This window comes from Mustela erminea, chromosome 2 (genome assembly GCF_009829155.1).
Source record: "Mustela erminea isolate mMusErm1 chromosome 2, mMusErm1.Pri, whole genome shotgun sequence".
Classification (NCBI taxonomy): Eukaryota; Metazoa; Chordata; class Mammalia; order Carnivora; family Mustelidae; genus Mustela; species Mustela erminea.
The window spans coordinates 81,079,084-81,088,018 of record NC_045615.1 but is presented as its reverse complement, the minus strand read 5'-3'; positions in this window follow the sequence as shown (position 1 = coordinate 81,088,018).

The window sequence follows — 8,935 nt, the reverse complement described above, 5'->3', positions numbered from 1 at the left end:
AAAGAAATTCCAGACTCTGGTTTCTCCATCAGTATTAATTACAACACAGTCCTTTGGGGTCAAACACACTTATTTATCAGGGACAGTTACTTATTTTTGAGAATGTGTGCACACGTAACTCCCATATCTACTTTTGTGGGGTGAATACCTAGACATTATGTAATAGATTTGTTCATAACAAAATCATTTCCATTGTACATGGAGAAAATTTTCAGTTTCTTAATGGACTCACACACATTCAGCATGTGATATACTTAAGATACTCTTCCATGTGAAAAAAAAAAAAAAAAGAAAAGAAAAAAAAGAAAGGAATTAAATTTGTCAGGAGACCAAAAATTCCATAGTGGAAACAAAATGGGCAATCTCTGTTTTGATCAGCTTAATCCAACTACATATCTCACAAAAGCAAAGCCATCTTTTTCCACACATATCATATGTGTCTGTCTGCATGTTTGGGAAAGGGCTATGAAACCTAAGGGGAGTTATTATGTTACTGATGAAAAGCTCAAATCTGTAACACATATGTGCATTTCAGTACATAGTATCTGCTTATTTTCATTAAATTGCATTAAATGCTTCAATATGTAGTGGAGTCATCTTCCTTAGGAAGCATATACTTGTGGAATTCTTTGTGGTATCCTTGGGAGTCCCTTTACCATGTATCCGTGGCATTCTGCCCCTGCTAGCCTCATTCCTTCCTGTCCCCTGGTAAATTTATTAAGGCAGAGGAATTTTTCCTTTCTTACTCTAAGATTTGCTCTTGTCCCCAAGCTACTGTTTTTGAACTGAAAGAAAAGGCAAAAGACAATATATTTGAGGAAACAATATAACACTACTAGAAATTACTGCATGATATGTTTTCTTACTTAGAGGTAGAAATAGACATTTTCTCTTATTTTTTTCCCCCAAACTACTGTACTTTACACTGAAGTGGAGTATCGAAGTAGCAGAACAAAGAGAAAGTTGGTATTTTCCAAAGGCAGGGGATGTCGCCACTCATACAGATTCACCCTAGTAGTTATATGGAAATGAATAATCATATTTTTACAAAATTCTATTCTCTGCTATAAGGAATGCAGGTCTGCATGAAAAGGTTTTTTTAAAAAGTTGATTTAAAAATTTCCTCTTCCAGCATTCTTTGATTCTGTTACTGCTGGAAAATAACAAATGCAAACATATCTAAGGATTTACGTATTATTTTATAAATATGCTTTTGTAAGCATCTGATAACATACAGAGGTTTATGTTTTTACTTTTTCTAAGTTAACGACTCAACTTTTATCCACTTTGACCCCAGTGTGCCAGAGAGATACTAGATGCTAAGTTAGGTTTCTTTTCATTAAACCTAACTTCATGTCCCCAAATCCATCTTATTTATAAGTTTTCCACTTTACTAGCTGAAAGGCATCATCATGTTAATTTTGAGGGCAAATAACCCATTTTTCTGAAATGTAGAAATCAAAGACACTAGGTGTTTTTTGTTTGTTTGTTTGTACACACACACACACACACACACACACACACCCAAGTGAGATATCAGGAAAAAAATAATTCTAGATGCACTTCAATTATTGTTGTTGTTTTTTTTTTTTAATTTCAAATAGAAATAGATGTATGATGTTTGCTTCCTAGAAAGAACAAAATGTTGGGGAAGCATATACAATCCTATATAGCATGCTATGATCAATAAGTATGATCAGGAACATATCTACTTCTGAAAATCAAAGAAGTGTAGAGCCTGATGAGAAGTGTAGAGGCTGTTTTCTCTCATCTGGATGAGTCATTACAACAAGCAAACTCAACACTTAAAGTTTACAAACTTGTGTTTACACTCATCTAAGGACTGATGCAGCTTTGTCACTTTTTATGCCTCATGCAGGACTCTCAGGAATGTTATCTCAGAGATGACAGTCGCATCACCAATGTGTAGGCACTCATTTGTCACTGTACACATAGCTGACCTTCTGGTTTTCTCTGCTCCACTTTTGGAACAGGAGAACCTGTATCAAACAGCAGAGGTGGGAAGAATATCGTTCTAAGTTTAGGTGCTTACAGCTATGTTGAAGGAAATAAGCAATTTTTTTGTTGTCTTAAGGTTTTATTTATTTGACAGAGAGAGACACAGTGAGAAAGGGAACACAAGCAGGGGCAGTGGGAGAGAGAGAAGCAGGCTTTCCCGCTGAGCAGGGAGCCCAATGTTGGGGACCATCCCAGGACCCTGGGATCATGATCTGAGCTGAAGGCAGATGCTTAACTGACTGAGTCACCCAGGTACCCCAATAAACAATTCTTTATAAAGCTTAGGTGGAAGAAGTGAAATATGTATTAAAATAATATTTGTTGGGGCACCTGAGTGGCTCAGTGGGTTAGGCCTCTGCCTTTGGCTCAGGTCATGATCTCAGGGTCCTGGGATTGAGCCCTGTGTTGGGCTCTCTGCTCAGCAGGAAGCCTGCTTCTCCCTCTCCCTCTGCCTGCCTCTCTGCCTACTTGTGATCTCTCTCTTTGTCAAATAAATAAATAAAATCTTTAGAAAAAATTAAAAATAAAAAAATAAAATAATATTTGTTTTTATTTAAAAGTTTAATGTATCTTCAAATAGTTCACCTATGTAAAGTAGATAATTCAGAATTTATTGTTGGTAGTAATGACAATGATAATAATAGCATATTAGTATATAAGTCAGAAACTGTTCTAAGCAATTTAGACATATTTAACTTTTAAAATCTTCAACCTTTGGGACTCCTAGGTGGCTGTCTTTCGAGTGCTAGACTCTTGATTTTGACTCAGGTCATGATTTCAGGGTCATGGGATATAGTTCCATGCTCAGCACGGAGTCTGCTTAAGAGTCTCTCTCTCCCTCTCCTCTGCCTCTCCCCTGACTAGGCTGTGCATGCACACTCTCTCTCTAGAATACATAGATAAATTTTTAAATAAATAAAATTTTCAAGCCTTCATAACAAGCCTGAGGCAAAGAAAAGCAAATAATTTGTCCAAATTCACACAGAAAAGGCAGACAATTCAGATCCAAACCATATCTCCAAACTCATATTAAAGTAAGTGTGTGTGTGTGTGTACATTAAGGTCTTAGATTTTTATCCAAATTCCTCTAGCTTTAGCATGACACACAGTTTCTACTGCAAAAGAGATACTCAAAAATACTTGCTACAATGAATGAGTCACATATTATTTAAGAGGCTGGATGTAGACTGTAGTGTTTATTTTTTAATTATTTATTTATTTATTTTTAAAGATTTTATTCATCCATCAGAGAGAGAGAGGGGGAGAGAGCGAGCACAGGCAGAAGCAGAGGGAGAAGCAGGCTCCCCGCCGAGCAAGGAGCTCGATGTGGGACTCCATCCCAGGACGCTGGGATCATGACCTGAGCCGAAGGCAGCTGCTTAACCAACTGAGCCACCCAGGCGTCCCAACTGTAGTGTTTAAAATCACCAGCACTTCAATGAGGATATTAACCTGGGATTAGCAGCCGTGAATTAAAAAAAAAAAAAAAAAAAAGAAAGAATGAAAGAAAAAAAAGAAAATCTCTCTGCTCTGCTTTACTTTTCTCTTTTGTTATGTGGAGGTAATAATTTTACTTACTGCAAAGAATCAAGATGGTTAAATGAACTAACATGCACAAAGCGCTTAAGACAGCGCCTGGCACATAGGAAACATTATGGAAATGTAATTGCTGATTATGATTAGGCTTTGATGAGTTACACTGTATCCCTCCAAAACATATGTTGAAGTCCTAATACCCTGTGAATGTGACCTTGCAGAAAGGATCTTTGCAAGATGTAATCAAGTTAAAATGAGGTTACTGGATTAGGATGAGCCCTAAATCCAATACTGGTGTCCTTAAAAAAAGAAAGAGGGGATTACAGAGGGACACAAAGAAGAAGGTCATGTGATGACAGAGGCAGAGATTGGAGTTATGTTGCCACTGGCAAAAAATACCAAGGATTGGGGCACCTGGGTGGCTCAGTGGGTTAAGCCTCTGCCTTCAGCTCAGGTCATGATCTCAGAGTCCTGGGATCGAGCCCCACATCGGGCTCTCTGCTCAGCAGGGAGCCTGCTTCCCCCTCTCTCTCTGCCTGCCTCTCTGCCTACTTGTGATCTCTCTCTCTCTGTCAAATAATAAAATTAAAAAAAGAAAAAAAGAAAAAAAATACCAAGGATTATGAGCCACCAGCTAGGAAGAGAAAATAAAGGATTCTTCTCTTCAGGGGGAGCATGGCTCTGCCAACACCATGATTTTTGTGCCAGTAGTCTCCAGAACTGTGAGAGAATAGTGTTATTATTATTACTGTTATTATTATTTAGTCTCATTTCAATCTAAAATCTTTATTAACTATCATATGTTTAAATTTAGTCTACTCACTATAGTCCTTGAGTATTTTAGAATTAGGATGCAAAATTTGGGAGTGAAATCGACATTTATGAATTTAAAGATGAATTGAAGATGAATTAAAGATGAATCGACGTTTATGAATTTAAAAATTCACACTACACAAAGTAGTGTGAATATTTCATTACTGGTTCCCAAATTACATGTCACAGATGGCAATTATGAGTCTCTATCACTCTGAGAAACCATCCGAAGAACTAAACTAATAGGAATTCAGCACATACTCCTAGAGGATAATGCCATTTTGAGGTCTGGAAATTCATTTTATTACTTGGTTAGTTCTGGTTAAATTATTTTGAAGATTTATTCTTTTATCCATGTATCAAGAATGTGTTTTCTGCTCTTCATTCCCAGAGAAAAGGCAATGAACAATCCTGGCAAAGCTTATCACTTTTGCTGAAGTATAATATGGTAAATTAAATCATGTGATTTAAATTAGTCTATCAGATGAGATGACTGCATGGTTTCCAGACCTGAGAATGAGTTCATGTTCTCTTTTTGGGTCATGACAGAAGAAGAGTATTTCATCCATGGGGAAGAGTATGGAAAAATAAACTATTTTCATGTTATGGAGCAGAGGTTGCTAGCTGTACATGTCTATTATGTTGGAGTCAGTATATATTTTGGAGGTATATTTGTTATGTCACTTAGTCTATCCTAAAAAAAGAGAGAGAAAAACACATTGCAATTCTCAGTTGGTCATTACATCAAGTAAAACGCATAATATGAAGATAGCTAGAATAAGAAAAAAAGATAGAGAAACTGATATGAGTATTTTATATGAGTTATATGTATTTTTATGAGTTATATATATTTGAATTAAGCCACCAAGATCCAACACTATTACTTCAAAATGTTAATTCTTGGGAAGATGAAAAAGGCAGTTTGTTGCATCCATGCGTATAGGGTATGTATTTATGTGAGCACTCTATCAGGTGATTCTAAAATCAGTATTGTAAGTTGATTTGTGCCATCTAAAGAAAAGCTAATTCAATCTGATAACATAACAATATTTTCTTTTTAATAAAAAGTTGAATATTATTCTCATTTCTTCTCAGATAGTCAATTCAGATTTCATAATAATGATAAATCACTGAAAGTAAATCAGGTAGATGAGTTTTCAGAAATTAATGTTGCAAAGAAATATCTAAAAATAAGTATGTACAAAATCATATAAATCCAGGAAAAATATGTCCACAATTTTTTTTAAATTCTTTTGCTTAGTGTAAATAAATACCACAGGTCAGATTTCAAGGTACATAGTAAGAAGTATAGTAGCTGAACTGTCAATATAGGTTTTGCCAAACGCTATATTTGCTTACATAATTCTTTATTCTTCTTACTCATTAGTAACCTATTCTTCAAAAAAAAAGAAGAAGAAGAAGAAAGAAAAAAGAAATAACAGCAGTCATCAATTACCTTATCTTTTCTTTTATACTAAACCATATATGAAGCCCAGTACATGTAAAGCATTAGGGAAAATGAGTAAAATAAAACAAGAGAGAGCAAGTACTCATTCAGTAGTTTTTACAGGAACATAAAAGACAATCATGTGTACATTTAAATAGATATTTCTGCTTCCCTGAGTGGTTTTGCCTTGACCAGGTGATCTTTCCAGGGCTATCTCTTCTTTCTTCTTTCTACAGCTATTCTACCTCTGAAATTCACATTCAATGCTACCAAGCACACATATTTAGTGACTTTTTAGGAAACCTGGATGAGAAATTGCAATGGTCTCAAACATCTAGAATTTGATTCTCTGACCAAAGTCATAAGTAAATTCCTTTTATAAGTTATTCTTTATATTTTAGATGGTTTCCATGTTGGTCATTATGTTATTATTTGATCTGAAGCTGGTGTAATTAACCAATCTGAAATTATTTAGATCTCTAGGAATTAAAGACTTAGTACTTTATGCTTTTAAGTGAAGAACATAATAAGTTAGAGTGTAAATTTTAAATTATTTTCAGACTACAAGTTTGCATTTGTCTCCTAGAGCTGCTTTAACCAAGTATCACAACTAGGTGGCTTAAAAACAGAAACTGTTTTCTTAACAATTCTGAAGGCTAGAAATCCGAGATGTAATTAAAGGTTTTGGTAGGTTTGATTTCTTGCAAAAAAGAAGGAAGCTTATCTCCTTGACTTGCTAATGGCCATCTTCTGTCTGTGTCCTCACATAGTCTTCCCTCCATCTTTGTTGTGTATGTTCTAATAACCTTTTCTTATAAGGACACTAATCATATTAGACTAGGGCCTCACCAAAATGACCCCTTTTTTAACTTACTTGCCTCTTTAAACAGCCTTTCTCCAAATACAGTCACATTCCAAGGTATTGGGGATTAGGACTTTCACATACAAATTCTGAGAGGACACAATTCAACCCATAACAAAGCTGTAACTTAACATTCAAAAATTACTGGAAAGTTAAATTTAACAAAGATGTGAAACTAAATACCCCTTTGAAATCTGAAAGGTGAAATAACACTTTCTAAATTATTAAATTTAATCAAATCTCAAGTTTGGTAACTAATTAGTTTAACTAGATTAATATTTTTCTTAAAAATCATTCCAAGCTGTAAAGGATCCACTCTAGACAAAAATAAATTTCTCATAATATCTAAACTGAAAAACAAGCAAACAAACAAAAATTTCTTAAACCCATCAAATTGGTAGTACTTGTTTGCATAGATAGAGGATTTTAAATTTTTTTTTTTTTTTTTTTAGTGAAAAGTGCCAGGGGGCCTCAGCTTCCTCCCCAAGCAACACCTGGTACCTCTTAAGCCCTCTATAGAGTAGTTTAAATGCTGTGTAGTATTATTTAAGTAATTTCCTCTTGCCTCATAATCAGAGAGATACTCACTTTTCATAGAGTCCATACCTAGTCATAATTATTTGAGCTGTCCTATGCCAGTGATCATTCTGTTCAATATAAATTGCAAATAAAACACTCAAAAGTTGAGGAATGAGGGGCATTTTTGAGGACAAAAAAGGAAAAAAGAAGTAGTGTGAAATATGATACACTTTTTCTCTCAAATACCTCTACTGTCAGGGGAAGGTTTGGGACAGTGAAATTATAGAGCATAATTTTTTAAATTATTGCTTTGACCCAAATTAAATTGAAAAAACTCCTGAGGGTAAGAATTTAGGCTACTCTTTGTCATGTCGGCTTTTTTTTTTTTTTTGGATAAGTTTTATAAGGAAATATGAGGCATTCACATCAAATGCCTAAGTGAACTTGTGTTTGATGGTGGAGGTGGTGGGATTGAGACATCTAAGAGATTGTTGGGGAATATTGGCTGGTAAATGTAATGGAGGAAAGTGGCACACAGGGATAGAAGTGAGAATGTTTGAAACATTAAGCAAAACACCCACTTAAGGGTATTATTTCAGACTGGCTCTTTAATTATAGACATAAAACTACCAAATATTTTACTGTGTGTGTGTGTTTTTTTCTAATTTTTTTAATTTATTTTCAGCGTAACAGTATTCATTGTTTTTGCACCACACCCAGTGCTGCATGCAATCCCTGCCTTCTCCAATACCCACCACCTGGTTCCCCCAACCTCCCAACCCCCGCCTCTTCAAACCCCTCAGATTGTTTTTCAGAGTCCATAGTCTCTCATGGTTCATGTCCCCTTCCAATTTCCCCCAACTCCCTTCTCCTCTCTAACTCCTTTTGTCCTCCATGCCATTTGTTATGCTCCACAAATAAGTGAAACCATATGATAATTGACTCTCTCTGCTTGACTTATTTCACTCAGCATAATCTCTTCCAGTCCCGTCCATGTTGCTACAAAAGTTGGGTATTCACCCTTTCTGATGGAGGCATAATACTCCATAGTGTATATGGACCACATCTTCCTTATCCATTCGTCCGTTGAAGGGCATCTTGGTTCTTTCCACAGTTTGGCGACCGTGGCCATTGCTGCTATAAACATTGGGGTACAGATGGCCCTTCTTTTCACAACATCTGTATCTTTGGGGTAAATACCCAGTAGTGCAATGGCAGGGTCATAGGGAATTTCTATTTTTAATTTCTTGAGGAATCTCCACACTGTTCCCCAAAGTGACTGCATCAACTTGCATTCCCACCACCAGTGTAAGAGGGTTCCCCTTTCTCCACCTCCCCTCCAACACATGTTGCTAATGTGTCTTGCTAATTTTGGCCATTCTAAGTGGTATAAGGTGGTATCTCAATGTGGTTTTAATTTGAATCTCCCTGATGGCTAGTGATGATGAATATTTTTTCATGTGTCTGATAGCCATTTGTATGTCTTCATTGTAGAAGTGCCTGTTCATATCTTCTGCCCATTTTTTGACATGATTTTCTGTTTTGTGTGTGTTGAGTTTGAGGAATTCTTTATAGATCTGGATATCAACCTTTTGTCTGTACTATCATTTGCAAATATCTTCTCCCATTCTGTGGGTTGCCTCTTTGTTTTCTTGACTGTTTCCTTTGCTGTGCAGAAGCTTTTGATCTTGATGAAGTCCCCAAAGTTCATTTTTGCTTTTGTTTCCTTTGTCTTTAGA